Source organism: Halichoerus grypus, chromosome 1 (assembly GCF_964656455.1).
Source record: "Halichoerus grypus chromosome 1, mHalGry1.hap1.1, whole genome shotgun sequence".
NCBI lineage: Eukaryota > Metazoa > Chordata > Mammalia > Carnivora > Phocidae > Halichoerus > Halichoerus grypus.
Window position 1 is genome coordinate 97,134,134 of NC_135712.1, and position 18,379 is coordinate 97,152,512.

Consider the following 18,379-nt stretch of genomic DNA (forward strand, 5'->3'; position numbering starts at 1 on the left):
AAAGAGCTGCTAGTATTTCTCCCAAAACATCCAAACCCATTATCACATATTACACGTATTACAAGGTCAATCAATAGCAGTGGTCTGCCTGGCAGACAGCCTCAGTTTGGCAGCAACGGGAGGTTACCTGGGCTTGCAGCACTTCTTTTTAAGTTTCCTACTGTTGCTATAAACTACCACAAATGGGCACCTGGGTGGCTCAGTCGGTTAAGTGTCTGCCTTGGGCTCAGGTCATGATCCCAGGATCCTGGGATCGAGTCCAGCATCGGACTCCCTGCTCAGTGAAAAGTCTGCTTCTCCCTCTACCCCTCCCCTCTGCTTGTGCTCTCTCTCTGTCAAATAAATAAATAAAATCTTTAAAAAAATAAACTACCATAAACTTATGGTAGTGAATTTCCAGTCTAGGCAATTTAGGATTCAGGGTTCAGAAGTGATATATAAATTGTATCTAGAATGATTTTAATTCACCAGCATAAACTAAATAAACACACCAGTTTAAATAAAATGCAGTTCTGCTTTTGCACTTGACCTGCCTCTACAGGGAACAAGTTATAAGTATTTCATCATTAAATCTTATGGATCCTTAATTTACACATTCACTTGTAGATTCTGTTCTCTCAAATGTGAGTACTACCACCACCACCATGACCAAAATGAATTGCTCAAATTCATGTCTAGGAGTCAGAAAACTAGGATGAGGCTACAAATGAATAATTCACACATTCTAACTTTGTCTGTGAAGCCAGATCTATTTCTACTTATTTCAGTCAAATTAGTGTAATAATATCAATTTGTGACTGCTTTCACAATGTCTTATACTCCCGATAAAATTTTAAAGTGAAATTTACCTATATATAATTAATTCAGTTCAGTCCTACATTTCCAATAAATACATTTTCTTCTTATTTTCTAGGATAATTGAAGCCATTCTCTACTTTCCAGCTCCAAACCACTTCCTACACTCTTATATATTCACTCCATATTTCTAAATCAAATCTTACTGGGATATCTTCTCCCATCTTTCATCTCCTCAGAGAATCTCCCCACATAATAAGATTAAGTGTCATACAAAGAGAAAATGATCATTGATGCAACTAGGCTGAGATGGATTTTAGCATATATTCTGTCTTAAGAAAAGATAGAAAACTGGTTCTCAATTTGAAATAGGAAAACAAACATTTTATATGATGCCCAATTTGGCAATGGAGCAAACTGTTGGCACAGAATTCTTGTTATATTTCCATGAACTGAAGGCAGTAACAATTCATATCAGTTTAATCTATGTCACTGTTTGAGCTGTAAATGTAAATGTGTACACATATATGCTTATGACTGAAGGAACACATGAACACAGAAGTCAAATAAATAAAGACATATGGCTTAAGATTTTGTTACCTGTTATATTGAAAAAGGATTATTAAAATGGAGTGTAACAGCTGTTTCCAAATTGTTTTGTTATACTTAAAAGGACGTATAGAAGAAGGATTGTATCTACAGCAAAGACTACTTTACTGTTCACAGGGAATGTAAACATGGGTTATCACCACAATTATTCTTCTGATGGTGGATTGAGGTCATTTTTCAAATTGTACTGACTAAACCTGTTTAACATTTGGGCATATTTTAATGCCTCAAACATGTTTAGCTCATTTCCAGCTCACTTGCAGAGCCCTATCAAGAATGATCTTCCTGTAGATCTTCCCTGGTTCACTTTTCATCATTCTGCTCTCAGTTCCAATGTCACCTCCTGAGAAATACCTTCCCTTGAGCAATTCCCTAGACTGGTACTACCCCTCCTGCAACCCCTCTGTGTTCTCTCAGCTGTTTTTATTTACTCCAAAACATTTTTTTTTTTTAAAGATTTTATTTATTTATTTTTTAGAGAGCGAGCGAGAGAGAAACAGCATGAGAGGGGAGAGGGTCAGAGGGAGAAGCAGGCTCCCCGCCGAGCCGGGAGCCCGATGTGGGACTCGATCCCAGGACCCTGGGATCATGACCTGAGCTGAAGGCAGACGCTTAACCATCTGAGCCACCCAGGCGCCCCCAAAACATTTGTTAACATCTGAAATTATCTCATTCATTTGCCAGTCATCACATCTCTAATGTAAGCTCCTCGAGGGCAAGGAGTTCACTGCTGTATTTGCAGCACTTAGAAAAATACTTTGGCATAGAGTAGGTGTTGAACAAATTCTTGTGAATGAATGAACTGAGGAGAATTAACTGTGAGCTTCACCTCCGTAGTAATACAAATTGCTTCACATTCGCAATCCTCAGATTCATGAGATATAAACATAGGCAAAAGATTACATTTGAGAGAATACTAAATAAGTTCATATTACCAAAAAAATGTGTTTGATATTTAGAAGAATATTAAATTAAGTTAGCTCTTAAAACATGAGTCTTCTTACTCCATAGACGAATGTTCATAAAATTCTGTTGTATTTAAAATTTTATATTAATATTCATTTTAAGCTTAACAAATAAAGATCAATTTTCTCATATCTCTTTCTAGACCCTTTCTTTGTTTAACTTAACAATAATACCAAAGAAACTTAAAATAGTCTTACACATTTTTTTGTCACCATATTTTATTCATTCCTAGACAATGCTGCTTATTTTGTTATACTTCATTTCGTATCTCAAGTTGTCAATTAAATTCCTAGAACAACCTCTTCTTTACTCCGAAAGCATTTGGTAAATTATATATTTCTATTCACAATGATGTCTGCAGATGCTTAGAAAGTCTCCTAATATGGAAAGATCTTTCACAGAGAACATCACTGAAATTTTCCAAATTCATAGTCTTGACCCTCTGTGCTTCTAATGTTTACTTACTGCAAGATACATAATCCTAGTGTACAATGAACTGTCATGAGAAGGGAGTTATAAGGAGCTCAAAACCATGATTTCCTCCTAGGTCTCTGCTGTTACTTTATAGCCCTCTATCGCATTATCTGTGTAGTTCAACAGGCAGTGATATTGTTCTACTATTAAAAATTACAAGTGACAAAATGTATTTTTTTTCCTCAGAGATTCACATATGTGAGTTATGTGACATAATCCCTTCTAAATAACTCTTCCAAATGCCAATGTAATAACCAATGTAATGCAGTTTCTATTTTCCTAATATTTAAGAATCATTAAATTGTGCAATTAGCCAAATATAAATAGAAATATATATATTAAATTAGAAATTAATGTTTAAAATTATTAAAGATTCTATTTTAATCACTAATTAGTATCTGAATTAAAACTATAAAGAAAAGCATTTATGTTTTGATATTGCAACACTGCTGGATATATAAATCACTTCCAATATAAACTGAATACTATAGGTTTTTGGCTTTATGTTTTTTATTTAAGCTAAATACTGCTGAAAGTAAGGATATGAAATATGAATTATTTTAGCCATTGTTGAGTGGAAGCTTCCCTTAAAGAGACTCTATGCTAATTAAATTGATAATATGTGATAATGATACTCCAAAAAATAAATTAAATATCATCTTCTGAGGTGGGGTAAATAATAAAGGCAGAATCATATCCACCAAAGTGGTGGAGCAAATGCTAAGTCATATTTCTTTTCCAGCAAAATTACCTTATCTCTAGAATATACTCAGCAACCATTAGTTTCATAGTTTCCTTGAATAGAGAAAGAAAAATCTTAGTTCTAACTTTTTATTGCCAATAATTATCTCTCCAGATTTTTAAAAATAAGAATTCTTTGGGGCGCCTGGGTGGCTCAGCCGTTAAGCGTCTGCCTTCGGCTCAGGTCGTGATCTCAGGGTCCTGGGATCGAGCCCCACATCGGGCTCCCTGCTCGGTGGGAAGCCTGCTTCTCCCTCTACCACTCCCCCTGCTTGTGTTCCCTCTCTCACTGTGTCTCTCTCTGTCAAATAAATAAATAAAATCTTTAAAAAAATAAATAAATAAATAAAAATAAGAATTCTTAGCATTTATATAGAGTGTTACAATTTTCCAAATACTTACAGAGAAAAGTATGAGTTGTTCTAGGATTTCCATAAGAAAACTAAAACAGTAAGAAAAATGTAAACTGAATTATGTGGCTACAAACAAGAAATTTAAAAAAAATAAAGAAAATTGTGAAATCTGTTGGTTGAAGAATGAGTTTTCAAATGATGATATTATCTGGAAGAAACAGAAGAAATAATCTGGAATAAAAGTTAAAAAAATTTGTCCTTATTCTGTTAAGCAATTAATGCAGGTCTAAAGTTTCCCAAAAGAGTTAATCAAGCATTGATGAATTGATAGGATAGAATCACATTTTAAGAGCTAAATGTATGGGGTGCCTGGGTGGCTCAGTGGGTTGTAGCCTTGTGAGCTCCTTGCTCAGCGGGCAGTCTGCTTGTCCCTCTCCCATTGCCTCTCCCCACTGCTCATGCTCTCTCTCTCTCTCACTCGCTCATTCAAATAAATAAATAAAATCTTTTAAAAAAATAAAAGAACTAAATGTATTATTTGTGGAATAATAACTGGTGAATTAGAGAAAATACTGTTTCTTATAATAACTTTTTCTATGTAGTCCTTGAAGCTTTTGTTTATTAAAATTTTAACTAAATTAACACCAAAACTCAAAGCATTTTCACAGTATTTTAATTATACAAACAACTGGTACATATTTTGCCAAGGAAATATTTAAAATTATAATTAAAGCTGTTTAAAATAGAGAAATTATTACAATAGTTCAGATTAATATTTTAACAAGCATTCATTTTATTTGAAGATAGACTTACCATTAAGGAACAGGTATTTTATTGGATATTTTTATAAGCTTGTTGCCCATAGTGGTTCATCTGGAAGTTGAATTTCACTACTTTTCAAACCATCTTCCTAATTGGTTTTTATAGTTAATTACAGAAACATTGGGAAACCATTCATTGTTATTAAATCAAATTGAAACATTTGTAAAGTAAATTTAATAACTTGCAAGAAACTCTACAAACTCTGATATAATTACAAAATACTGTATTAAATTTAAATTCAGTAATTTTCTGTAGTTCAAGTTTGTGTTGGTAAATAATGTATGCTATAGAAACCAAGACATACATTTGAAAAGTTGAGGTAAAATTCAGTGATTATAATATCCTGGGCAACTTTATAAAAAATTATTTATCTTCCAGGAAAATAAAATGCCAGTCCAAAGGCAGAGTCATTAAGATCAAGAGATCTAGCATTTTTAGATGCTGTGCTAAATTTTAAGATAAGCAGATAAGATCCTAGTTAGGTCAACTAGTTTTTTTCCACAAATGCTATTGCTTTACTTGGGTCTACTAATTTTAGATACTAAAGGTGAATGTTCCAGACTTCTGCTTCTGGCCATAATGGAGTACCTGTTAGCAAACAAATGACTTCTGAGTACTAGAAAAACTGGCATTATATTAAAAAAAATCACTGTGAGGACATCAGAGAGCTTCCAAGCCAGCCACAACTTGAGGGGCCAAGATCTCAGAGAGAAGGGAGCCTCACTGAAAGTGAGTCAATAGTATGTGCTTCACTTTTGCCCTTGGGTTATTACAAAGCACCAAAAGTTTTAGCTACACCCCGCATATTTTGTGTTGTATTTTCATTAACATTTAGTTCAAACTATTTTCTGATTATTTTTGAGATTCTTCTTTGATTTATGGTTTATTTAGAAGTGTGTTGTTATTTCTAGATATTGAGATTTTCCTTGATTAAAAAAAATATTATTATTGGTCTATATCTCTGTCTGTCTGTCTATCTACCTACCTATCTATCTATAACTGGTTTCTAATTGATAGATGCTGTTATGGTTCTAATTCAATGCCCTGCAGGTCTGAGGTCATATTTTGTATGATTTAAGTAAATTTGAATATGTTGAGACTTGTTTTTGTTTCATGACCCAGTTTATGGTCCATTACGGTGACTATACCATGTGGATTTGCAAAAAAGAATGTGTATTCTGCAGTTGTGGGGTAAAGTTGTCTAAAGTATCTATTAGGTTAAAGTGGTTGATAGCATTATTCAGATCATCTAAGACAACTGACTTTTTTCTCTAATTTTATAAATTGCTGAGAGATGTATTCAAACTTAATAGTTGACATTTTTTTTCTCTGCTTAGTACGGATATATCTCACATTTATTTCTGAAATAAGCTTGAGTATTACAGGTTTAAGGGAAAGGAAAGCAAAGAGACAGGGAAATAGGTTGGCAAATACAAACACATTGGATTAATAGTGATCACAATCTCTACCAGTAGAAGAAACGCCAGAATCCTACAGATATAACTCATCCTATGTAAGATGCCTGCAGGTTATAGTATAATGACAATCACATTTTATATAAAATTAGAAAAATGGAAGTTTGGGAGATGTATTTTGAAATTCAATTTTAGAAGAGATTAAAAACAGGCTAAACATTTTATAGAGCTTTGATGTTGTATTCTACTTCTGTTGAGGGACAGAAAAAATGTTAGGGAAAATAAGAAATCGGTTACTTAAGCCTGTGCCTTGGTTCAGGGTTTTGGAGAAACCCCCTTGGCACTGATATTTCTCTTGAAATATGACAAGTATGATAAAGTTTTTGATATATGATAAACATCTTTTGCTTTAAGAGAAATAAAACTCTTAAGGTATTCTTGTTATTTTTACTATGATTTAGAATGCTCAGAATTAACTGAATAGGACTGTTTTTAAATGAGAATGTGCCTAACCTTTTTTTTTTTTCTTTTAAGATTTACTTATTTATTTTAGAGAGGGAGGGAGGGACAGAAGGAGAGAGAGAGAGAATCTCTAGCAGACTGCGCTGAGCACAGAGCCCGCTGTGGGACTTGATCTCAAGATCCTGAGATCATGACGTGAGCCAAAATCAAGAGCCAGACGCCTCACCTACCGAGCCACCCAGCTGCCCTGTGCCTAATATTTTTTAACTCATTAATGAAGGAACCAGCAAGATGGTGGAGTTGATTCAAAGTGAACTTGAGAAGATGAGTATATTTAGCAACTGAAAGAATTCTAAAGTAAACTTTCTAGGTTAGATATTAAACTGGTAAAGAAGAGTATTGACTTTTGATCGGCTACTGGACATCTTTAATTTTGGGAAATGAAAAAAAAAATTCTTAATTACATTTATCTCTTCTATTTAACTTACCACCCCATCATGACAATTTCTTTCTTAGGAAACTGCTTCTTCCTGTCAGGTTTTGTATATCTGGAGCAAAGTCTTAGCAATAGTTTTTACTCCCCTCTAGGGAAGAGAACATTCTTGTCTTCTATAAGCTCCATCTATTCCTAGTAAGAACTTTTATTTGAAAGGCTTTGATAAGCTATTTCATAACATAGTGGTGTAAGTCCTTAGTAGAATTTTAAAAATTAATAAAATTTTCAGCCTTATTATCTATATTTAAGGTGTTCTATTAGCAACAATTAATTTCCTAATTATGAAGACCAGAGCAGTATAGATGAGGATCTACTGATTATTACTGTCATATGAATTATATGTGTGTATAAAGATAGACACACACATTCACAAACACATTTATAAAGTTTCTTAATAGCTAAAAATCACAAAGATCGCAGACCTAACTATATTACATGACCACTATCTGGAAAAAAGTTATTGCAGTAGACACACCAATTGGCTTAAATGATAAAAATAATGATACCAATACTGACTAGGTTTGCTGAGTTAAACTATGGAGCTATGTGCCATTATTATTCTCAGATGCATTTTATTTCCAATAAAGCATCACATGAACACACAATTTATGAAGTTTTATGAGCCTCACTTAAAATGGACTCTCTCATATTGAAGTCCTAATCCAGGAGGTAAATTTTTATAATCAATATCATCTGTGTTTCATCACCAGCATGCTCTGTAACAGACTTTAAGCTGTCATGATGCAAGATACAAGGCAAAAGCTCATATGTTAGGAACTAAAAGTAGAAGAACCCATTTAAAGTCATCCTTAGCTTTTTTGCAGGGAAACTGATAACAGAAATATCTGCTTTTATCCAGCTTTCTTTTAACACATTTTTGGGCGTGATGATTCCATCTGCTAAAAGGCATAGTATTTTCAAAATTACCTTCTAGTTTAAACTTACTTTGTGGCTATTTTTATGATAGTAAGCTTCCAACCTATTCTTTTATAACAGTATATTCACACTGAAATAGCTGATCGCACATGATATGAATGTTCATAATGGTGACCTGTCCAAGGAGAACACTGACTGACCTCACTGCAGTCCTTGGCAACACATCTGATAGCAGGATTTAGAATATTTTGCCCTGTAATCCTCCACAGATGTTAATTCAAATAGGGATTTCTCCAAAAGTGGGCAATAGCTGGAAAATAGAAGATACGAGGAAAATGATAGTTCTTGAAATATCACCCAGTGTGAGCAAAGAGTGTGGCTCTGTAGAATCAAACTAGGGATTATGGGTTAGAAATTACTGTGAAGCAGATTCAATTCTAAATTAACAGATCTTACTGGCAATTAGGTTAGTCAACAACTGTGAAATAGGATGTTTGCAATGGCTGCTGCCGGAGGAAGCCCAGCTGCCCTGGCTAGTGCATGCCGGCATTGGGTGATGCAATGATCTGAAGCCTGAAGTTCAGATGAAAGCTTTGGTGAATCGTACAATTTTTAGGAAGTGTCTTAACAACTCTTAGACATAATGTCCTCAGTAAATGAGTATTGGTAAATACTTGCCTCCTACATCAAAGAGATTGACATGTGATAATGATTTATTAAAAATATTGTGATGGGGTGCCTGGGTGGCTCAATTGGTTAAGCATCTGACTTGGGCTCAGGTCATGATCTCAGGGTCCTGGGATCGAGCCCCGTGACTGTCTCCCTGCTCAGTGCGGAGTCTGTTTCTCCCTCTCTCTCTGCCCCTCCCCTTCTCATGCTCTCTCTCTCCCAAATAAATAAATAAAATCTTTTTAAAAAGTTTATGAAAACAGAATTTTATTATTAGATTCTCAAGTTGTATTTCAAATGTCCGACACTAGGCCTCTAAGATGTTTAAGTAATTGGAAAAAGGCTTTGTACCAGCTGGGTGATTCTCCTAAGTTACCTTAAATTAGTCTTCCTAGAACACTGTAACCAATTCACTGCCATCTTTGTTTGGATATTTGGGAAGAGAAGGCTCATAGATATTTCACCATTTGCCAAACATTGCTTAGCCAGCAAGTGGTTGAACTGGAATTTGAATCTAGTCCTGTTGGGTATTAAATAAGTTTGAAATGTGTAAGTTTGAAATTTCAGTGTGTTTATAATAAAGCCATTGTAATGGTCAATACAGCTCTCCTAGCCACCTTCTCACCAAAATAGCAGCCAGGCCTGTGGTCATTGATTTCATGTTATTAGCAAACACTAGGTTTTTCAATCGTTACATAGTTCAGTTAATTATGGCACAGAGAACAGGGTGGATTTATACCAGTGACATTTGTAAGTAACACAGAGAAATTAAAATCATACTGTAATTAATTATGTTTTCCTTTTTACCTAAAATTAACTCTTATTCACCAGTTAATGCTATTGAACTATTTCCAAAATTTAAATCCACACCTAAGTATTTCCATTTTGCAAATGACTTTACAAATCAAGATTCATGGAATATGCATATAAAACCCATGCTGTTAGGGACAATGGAAACAATGAGAAAGTTGAATTAGAAATGAACAAGAGTTGGACTTAAGACACCAGTGAAAACAAATAATGCTCCATACATGAGGGTGGGGGCAGGACTGAGCATAAATTTGGTCAGCAGCTGTAGAGGTAAAACCTAGAAGTTCTGATAGACAGTGTAGAATAATGAAACAACAAAACTACTTTAGGGTAACAGATAGATGATTTCACATAATGACAAAGAGTGTGTGCTCCTGAATAACAGAGAATTAGGTTCAAGACACTTGAAACCTAATGCATATCATATAGGCAAATTACATAAACCCTCTATTCCTTCTCATTGTAAAATTGGGACCATAATAGAAACTTCTATGGCTTGCTGTGAGGATAAAATGAGATAATTCATGCATAACTGTTCAAATAGTGCCTAAAAATAATAAAAACACAATAAAAATTATAATATTATTTTATATCAATATTTCTACTTGAGAATTAAGCATCCTGGACCTGCTTTACAATTTGACACTTAAATGCTCTAACTTGAATGATCCTAGTTCATCCATAGCAGTATTTGAGAGAAAAACAAACAAAAAGGCAGAAAAAGAGCACTGGGCACATATGGGCATGTAAATTTTCTCCATTCTAATAGTTCTTTTGAAGGTGGTTTCTGAAGAACAAAGAATTGTTTTAAATGATCAAAGTGAAAATGAGGTTTAATCTTAAACCCTAGGATTGTATCTGTTATTGCTCTTGGCGTCTATTTTTTTTAAGATTTTATTTATTTATTTATTTATTTGAGAGAGAGCATGTGAGAGCGAGTGGGGTGGGGGGCAGAGGGAGAAAATCTCAAGCTGACACCTCGCTGAGTGTAGAGCCCAAGGCAGGTCTCGATCTCACAACCCATGAGATCATGACCTGAGTCGAAACCAAGAGTCCAATGTTCAACTGACTGAGCCACCCCAGCGCCCCTCTTTGCTTCTATTTTTTAATTAGAAAAGCAATCAAATGGGAAAGGTAGGAACTATTCAACAAAACTGATCATTGAAAATCATTATACATATGGAAAAAGACAAAAAATAGATTTTTTCCTCACACTACAAAAAAATTAACCCACACAGTTTAAGGACAAATGACAAAAACAAACCTTTAAAAGTTTCACTAGTAAAAAAAAAAGTTTCACTGTAAAACATAGAAAGTGTCCCTGTACTGTTTGCTTTTCCTTCATCCTGGATTCAGTAAGGAAATTATCACTTTTTTATGCTTTTTATAATTTATAATTAAATTATATCAATAACATATAGGAAATCTATATTATTTGTCTATAAATGATGATTGCTGGGCCAAAGGATATATGCATTTTATATTTTACAATATGTTCCAAATAATGCTCCACACTATTTCATCCACTTATAGTCCCAGCAACAATTTATTGGTGTGTTTCTCTCCAAATACTATTATCAATATTATTAAATCATTATTCCATCATTTGTGACACATTTCCTCATTTATTTTGCATTTCTTTCTATTGTGAAAAAAGCATCATTTTAGATGTTTATAAGTTTCTCCATTTTTTGTTTCGTTTTGTTTTCCCCTGTGAATTTTCTTTTGGCTATAGAGTTTTTCTTTGTCTTCTTGTTTTTAAGAATTCTTTGCATATTAAGAGAATTTGTTCTTTGCAAATGACATATCAGATAAAAGGCTAGTATCCAAAATCTATAAAGAACTTATCAAACTCAACACCCAAAGAACAAATAATCCAATCAAGAAATGGGCAGAAGACATGAACAAACACTTTTCCAAAGAAGACATCCAAATGGCCAACAGACACATGAAAAAGTGCTCAACATCACTCAGCATCAGGGAAATCCAAATCAAAACTTCAATGAGATACCACCTCACACCAGTCCAAATGGCTAAAATTAACAAGTCAGGAAATGACAGATGTTTGCGGGGATCCGGAGAAAGGGGAACCCTCCTACACTGTTGGTGGGAATGCAAGCTGATGCAGCCACTCTGGAAAACAGTATGGAGGTTCCTCAAAAAGTTGAAAATAGAGCTACCATATGATCCAGCAATTGCGCTATTGGGTATTTACCCCAAAGATACAAATGTAGTGATCTGAAGGGGTACTTGCACCCCAATGTTTATAGCAGCAATGTCCACAATAGCCAAACTATGGAAAGAGCCCAGATGTCCATCAACAGATGAATGGATAAAGAAGATGTGGTATACACACACACACACACACACACACACACACACACACACACACACCATGGAATATTATGCAGCCATCAAAAAAAAATCTTGCCATTTGCAACGAGTGGATGGAACTAGAGGGTATTATCAAAATAAGTCAATCAGAGAAGGACATGTATCATATGATCTCACTGATATAAGGACTTCTTATCTCAGGAAACAAACTGAGTTGCTGGAGTGGTGGGGGGTGGGAGGGATGGGGTAGCTGGGTGATGGACATTGGGGAATGTATGTGCTATGGTGAGCGGTGAGCGCTGTGAATTGTGTAAGACTGATGAATCACAAACCTGTACCTCTGAAACAAATAATACGTTATATGTTAAAAAAAAAAAAAAAAAAGAAGATAGTAGGAAGGGAAAAATGAAGAGGGGGAAATCGGGGGGGGAGATGTACCATGAAAGACTATGGACTCTGAGAAACAAACTGAGGGTTCTAGAGGGGAAGGGGTGGGGGATGGGTTAGCCTGGTGATGGGTATTAAAGAGGGCATGTATTGAATGGAGCACCGGGTGTTATATGCAAACACTAATGATGTAATGTATGGCAATTAACATAACATAATAAAATAAAATTTAAAAAAAAATAAAATTAAAAAAGAAGAGAGAATTAGTTCTTTGCCTTTTGCATGTAACCTAAAATAATTTCCCAGTTTGTCATTACTTTTTGAATTTTAATATATTATTTTCTGTGCTTTAATTTTCAGTCTAATAAAATGTAACAAAATCTAGTCAAATCTCTGACTCTTTTGTGAGATTTATCATCTTCTTGAATATGTTGCCATGTCTAAAAATGCTGTTTCCATTCCATATTTGTCATTTTCAAATCCATGTTTTTTCTCCTAATAACCTTCTGGTCTCATTTTGACATTTAAATATTTGATCCATCTTGCATTACTTCTGATACAAGTAGTGAGGTTCCAAGTTATTTTTTTACAAATTTTTAGCCAGTTGTCATAATGAATGCTTAATTTTCTCCCAAATAATCCAAAATTTTTTTGTGCACCTATGGAATTATCATATATATTTGGTTCTATTTTTGATCTTCCCATTACATCTAATTAATATATTTATGTCTCCATATGTTAGTTTCAAACTAGGGTAATTGTTGTACCATTGTGTTTAAATAAACAGCAAGATTAGTTTTCTCTCTTTGATCTACTTTTCAAAATTTTCTGAACACCATTCACACATATTTCTTTTTTTTTTTTTTTAAGATTTTATTTATTTATTTGAGAGAGAGAATGAGATAGAGAGAGAGAGCATGAGACAGGGGAGGGTCAGAGGGAGAAGCAGACTCCCTGCTGAGCAGGGAGCCCGATGCAGGACTCGATCCCGGGACTCCAGGATCATGACCTGAGCTGAAGGCAGTCGCTTAACCAACTGAGCCACCCAGGCGCCCCTCACACATATTTCAAAATAATTCTTTGCAAGATTATTTTTCCATAGGAATCTTGCCTTATTTGTTAAAAGTAGCTCCTAGAGGAAAGGGTTATAATTGCTGTTGCAATGTCATTTCTGTGTAAATGTATGTTTGCTAAATATTAAAATATACCATAGGGAATCTTCAGATGAAAGAAAAAGTAGCATGAGTTTCCATTTATTCAAATCTTTTTATATTTCATAGCTCATGCTGTAGAGATGCAAATAACACTTGTTAAATACACAGCTATAGGTTTTGCCATGGTTACTGTTATCAGAATATACTAGCTGTTTTTTTTTTTTTTTTTTTTTTAAATTTTTTTTTTTTTTTTTAAAGATTTTATTTATTTATTTGACAGAGAGAATGAGAGAGAGAGCACATGAGAGGGGGGAGGGTCAGAGGGAGAAGCAGACTCCCTGCCGAGCAGGGAGCCCGATGCGGGACTCGATCCAGGGACTCCAGGATCATGACCTGAGCTGAAGGCAGTCGCTTAACCAACTGAGCCACCCAGGCGCCCTATACTAGCTGTTTTATTTGTTATTTTTGACATATAAAAAAGCATTTTTTGCCTTTTTATTTTAATTAGTAAATTTGATAAATGGCCTGTTTCTAGTACTCTTACAGTTTATTTTGTTTCAATCTTGAAATACAAGAAATTATTTTTTTGTCTTCCTCCTATCCAATATTTATAAATCTAACTCTTCTCTTTTGTACAAGTACTCTGAGGCAATGTTAATTTGCTAAATAATTCACACTAAAGGCGGTGCTGATCATATGGCTGAAATTATATATATTTTACTCTACACCCGGTATCTATTGAATTCCACTTCAATTATGTCAAAATTTATAAGGAATATTAATTTTTATTTTCTAACGTAGTAAATTATAATAGTTAATTTTCTATTTTGATTTTTTTACATTCTTGAAATCAATCAAAACATAGAAAATTATACATTTGTTTTTCTTTTCCATTGAAAAACTTTTCTATTGAGGAATATTTTAATTTTCCTTTTGCCTTTGATATTTGTTACTACTTTTTAAATTTCAGTAATTTGGTTTAAGAAGCAGACTACTTCTTTATTACCTGTGATGGTTACTATTATGTATCAATTTGGCTGGGCCAGGGTGCCCAGATATTTGGTCAAACATTATAATGGGTGTTTTTTTTGTTTTATAATATGCATTAATATATTTCTTGATGTTTATTTTCCAATATTTAATTTTTCTATTTAAATTCATTAGTGAAGTTAGGTTTTTTACTACTATTTTTGCCATGTGAAGCATAATAGGTTAGCAACAAAAATGAATTTGGGGAACTTTTCTCTCTTTTCTTTGGGGAACTGTGCATTGTGGCATTTTAAATTGTACCAGAATTATCTCATTTCTGGAATGATAATTCATTGAAATAATTAAACTGATGAAAGCTTCTCATCCTGGTACTTGAGGAATATCATTCCTTGAAATTTCTGAGTAGTTTCAGACAATTATAAATATCCTTTGTCTTAAGATACAGTTTGGAAATCTAGGTGTTCCTAAAAAAATAATCATCATCAGATAAATTTAAGTTTTTTTGCATAACTTTTAGCAGATGATACTTTACATTTATTTTAATTTTATCTGTATCTATATTTTTTTATTATTTTTTATGGCTCATTTTCAATATTCTTGGGTCCTACTTTTTTTTCTAGAATAGAAACACTGTAGTTCATATATTCTTTCTTCTTCATCAGATTATTGCTTCATTCACTCATCCATCTATTTATTTAACAAATCTTTTTCCATCTGCTATTATACCATTATTATATGTGCTTGAGATACATCGATAAGCGAAACACACCAAGGTCCCTGCACGGTGTAAATTCCATTTTAGGGATTTGGGGTAATGGGGGCAAAAACATAATAAATATTCTCTCTCTCTCTCTCTCTCTTGCTCTCTCTCTCTCTCAAATAAATAAATAAAATTTAAAAAAAGGGGGGGGCACCTGGGTGGCTCAGTGGGTTAAGTGTCTGCCTTCGTTTCAGGTCATGATCCCAGGGTCCTGGGATCGAGTCCCAAATCAGGCTCCCTGCTCAGCGGGCAGTTTGCTTCTCCTTCTTCCTCTATCCCTCTCTCCTGCTCATGCTCTCTCTCTCTCTTGTTCTCCCTCTTTCAAATAAATAAATAAAATCTTAAAAAAATAATAAATAATACAAGATGTTTGAATATGATGATTGCTATGGAAAAAAAAAAGAAGAAATAGAGCAAGGAAAGGAAGGTGAATATGTGAATGTGGTGTGAGGGAAGTTTGCAGCATTAAACAGGATAGCAGCATTGGTCCCCTTGAGAAGGTGATATTGAGCAAAAACTGGGAGGAATTGAAGGAGGCTGTCATGCAACTACCTCAGAAAAGGCAGAAGGAATCTACAGTGTAAGGTCTCAAAGGGAAGGCATACTGAAATATCAAGGAACATCAGAAGCCAGTGTGGCTAGAGCTGTGTGATCAAGGGGAAAAGTAGAAAGGGATGAGGTCAGAGAATTAATAACGGGGTAAATGATGAGAGGCTTTATAAGTTCTTCCAAAGGTTTTCTTTTTTTCCTCTGAGCCAATTGGAGAGCCAATGGAAGGTTTGAATGGAAGTGTGATATAATCTGACCTTTTTAAAAAATAATTTTTAGAAAGTCTATATTCACATTAATTTTATAAAAACAGAACATTATACATTTGTTTTTCTTTTCCATTGACAAACTTTTCTATTGAGGAATATTTTAATTTTCCTTTTGCCTTTGATATTTGTTACCATTCTTTAAATTTCAGTAATTTGGTTTAAGAAGCAGACTACATCTTTATTACCTGTGATCATTACTATTATATATCAATTTGGCTGGGCCAGGGTGCCCAGATATTTGGTCAAACATTATAATGGGTGTTTCTATCTTTTTTTGTATGAGATTAACATTTAAATTGATGAGCTTTGAGTAAAGCCAAAGTCCTCCATAATGTGGGTGGGCCCTACCCAATCAGTTGAAGGCCTTAATAGTACAAAAATTGATCTGCCCTAAGCAAGAAGAAATTCTACCACCTGGCTGCCTTTGGACTTCGAACTGCAACTCATCCCTGAGTTTGCAGCCTCCTGGCCAACTCCATCAGATTTTGAATTCACCAAGTCTCTATAACTGTGTGAGCCAATTCCTTAAAATAAATCTCTATATCCATATCCTATTGGTTCTGTTTCTCTGACGAATCCTCATTAATACACTGATGTACTAACTTTTGAATGAGATAAGTTCTAAGTGGCTCAGCAATTTGTTGAAGCATGTCATGGAGAGGGACAAAGGGAATGATCTACAGCAATTCAGGAATATTGTTTAAAATACTTGCTCACCAACTTTGCTTTGTTCATATATCTGCCCTTGGTTTTAGCAGTTCTCCCCGTCCAGTTCTCTACAAGGTACTCTTAGTGATGGTCCATTTGATGCTTTACTGTTTACTTTTTTAATCTCTGATCCCCTGGCTCTAGTCAGCAGTTGTCAAATCAAAATTCATAGTTCCCTTTTCTTCTACCCTGTCTCATCTCACAACCATTTCTCAGAATGAGATTGTTGGGTAATAGAAACTGAAAATGTCTCATCTCCTTGCTCGTTGTGCTTAGTCCCTTTTTGGTGTCCTATACTTCTCCACCATAGTCTTGAATCTTGTAATTCAAAGTAAATAATTGCAGAATTGTTCTTCCATTTCCTTTACTTTCTTGGAAAGTCCACAAAGGTAACACATAAATGCATTCATGTTCTTATAATCTTTCAGCTTCATCCAAGCTTTACTGAGATGTATCATAATTCTGGTTTTTATTTGTGTGATTATCCTAGTGTCATTAGAAAAATGAGCTAGTCTTTAAGTTGTTTTCATTCAGTTTTAGAGGATTAAAGTTCTTCTTTTGTGAGACTGCCCATGAAAAAATTTCCAACTGGGATATAGTTCTTGCCATTAAGTAAAAAAATTCCTAGTGATCACTTTTCTATAAAAACAAAACCAACAAAACTTTTAGACATTAATTTATCATGAATGAACTCATTGCATATTCAAAATATTTATGAAATAGGTATTATTACCTCCATTACCAGACAACTGAAGATGATAAAATTAAGTAAATATAACATAGCTGTGATAAGCAAGATTTGAAACTGAGTATTTAAAGTCCAATCCAGTGTTTTTTTCTATGCTGCCATGCTGAAAGAATTTCTCCATTTAATTGTTCCATGTTAGATATTCTTAATTCTGAGCTGATCCAGATTTTTCACTGAACCCTCAGTGATAGTTCATGAATATCTGAGTCTTACATTCATCATGCACCACTGGTTATCTCCAAGTCTGATTTTTGCTCAAATCAATAAGATAAAATCAAATAAGATAAAAACAAAATTTAACACAACAATAAAAACAACACAATAGAACTCACCAAATTGCTAAAAATATTCTTCTGTTGAAAATATTGCATGGGATTTGTTTTCAGTCTAGGCATTGCTTGTAGTTGAAGTACCTGGAAACAGTCCGGGCTTAAAATGAAATTCAGGACATTTATTATAATTATTCATTGAGTTCCTCTTTCTCAGTACCATTGATCATACTAAGAAAAATAGCTAAAAGTTTTCAGCATTTACTTTGTACTGGGTATTGTTCTAAGTGCTTTGTATACATTAAGTAATTAAATCTTCAAAAAAAAAGCATAAAGTAGATACGATTATGATGCCTGTGTCACCAACAGGGCATTAGAGCATAGGGACGTTCAACAACTTGTCCAAGGTCAGCACTTGGTAAGATCCCAAACTAGGCAGTCTGGCTCTAAAATGATAAAATATTAGGAATTCACTTTATTTCTGAGTTTTCTAAATAGGCCATAAAAATAAATGAAAGGTCATATTTAAACTTATAAAACTTTAGTAAAAAAGCAGGATCATTTAGAAAAGTTGATGTTAATATCTCAAAATAATTTTGCAAGTTAAATTTAGGTATAAATATATTTTCAACAGATTAATTTAATTCTAAAAGCAAAGTCAGCCACAGGTTTTCCTACAGATTTCAGAAAAAAAAAAAAAATTGAATGAAACTTGTCACTGCT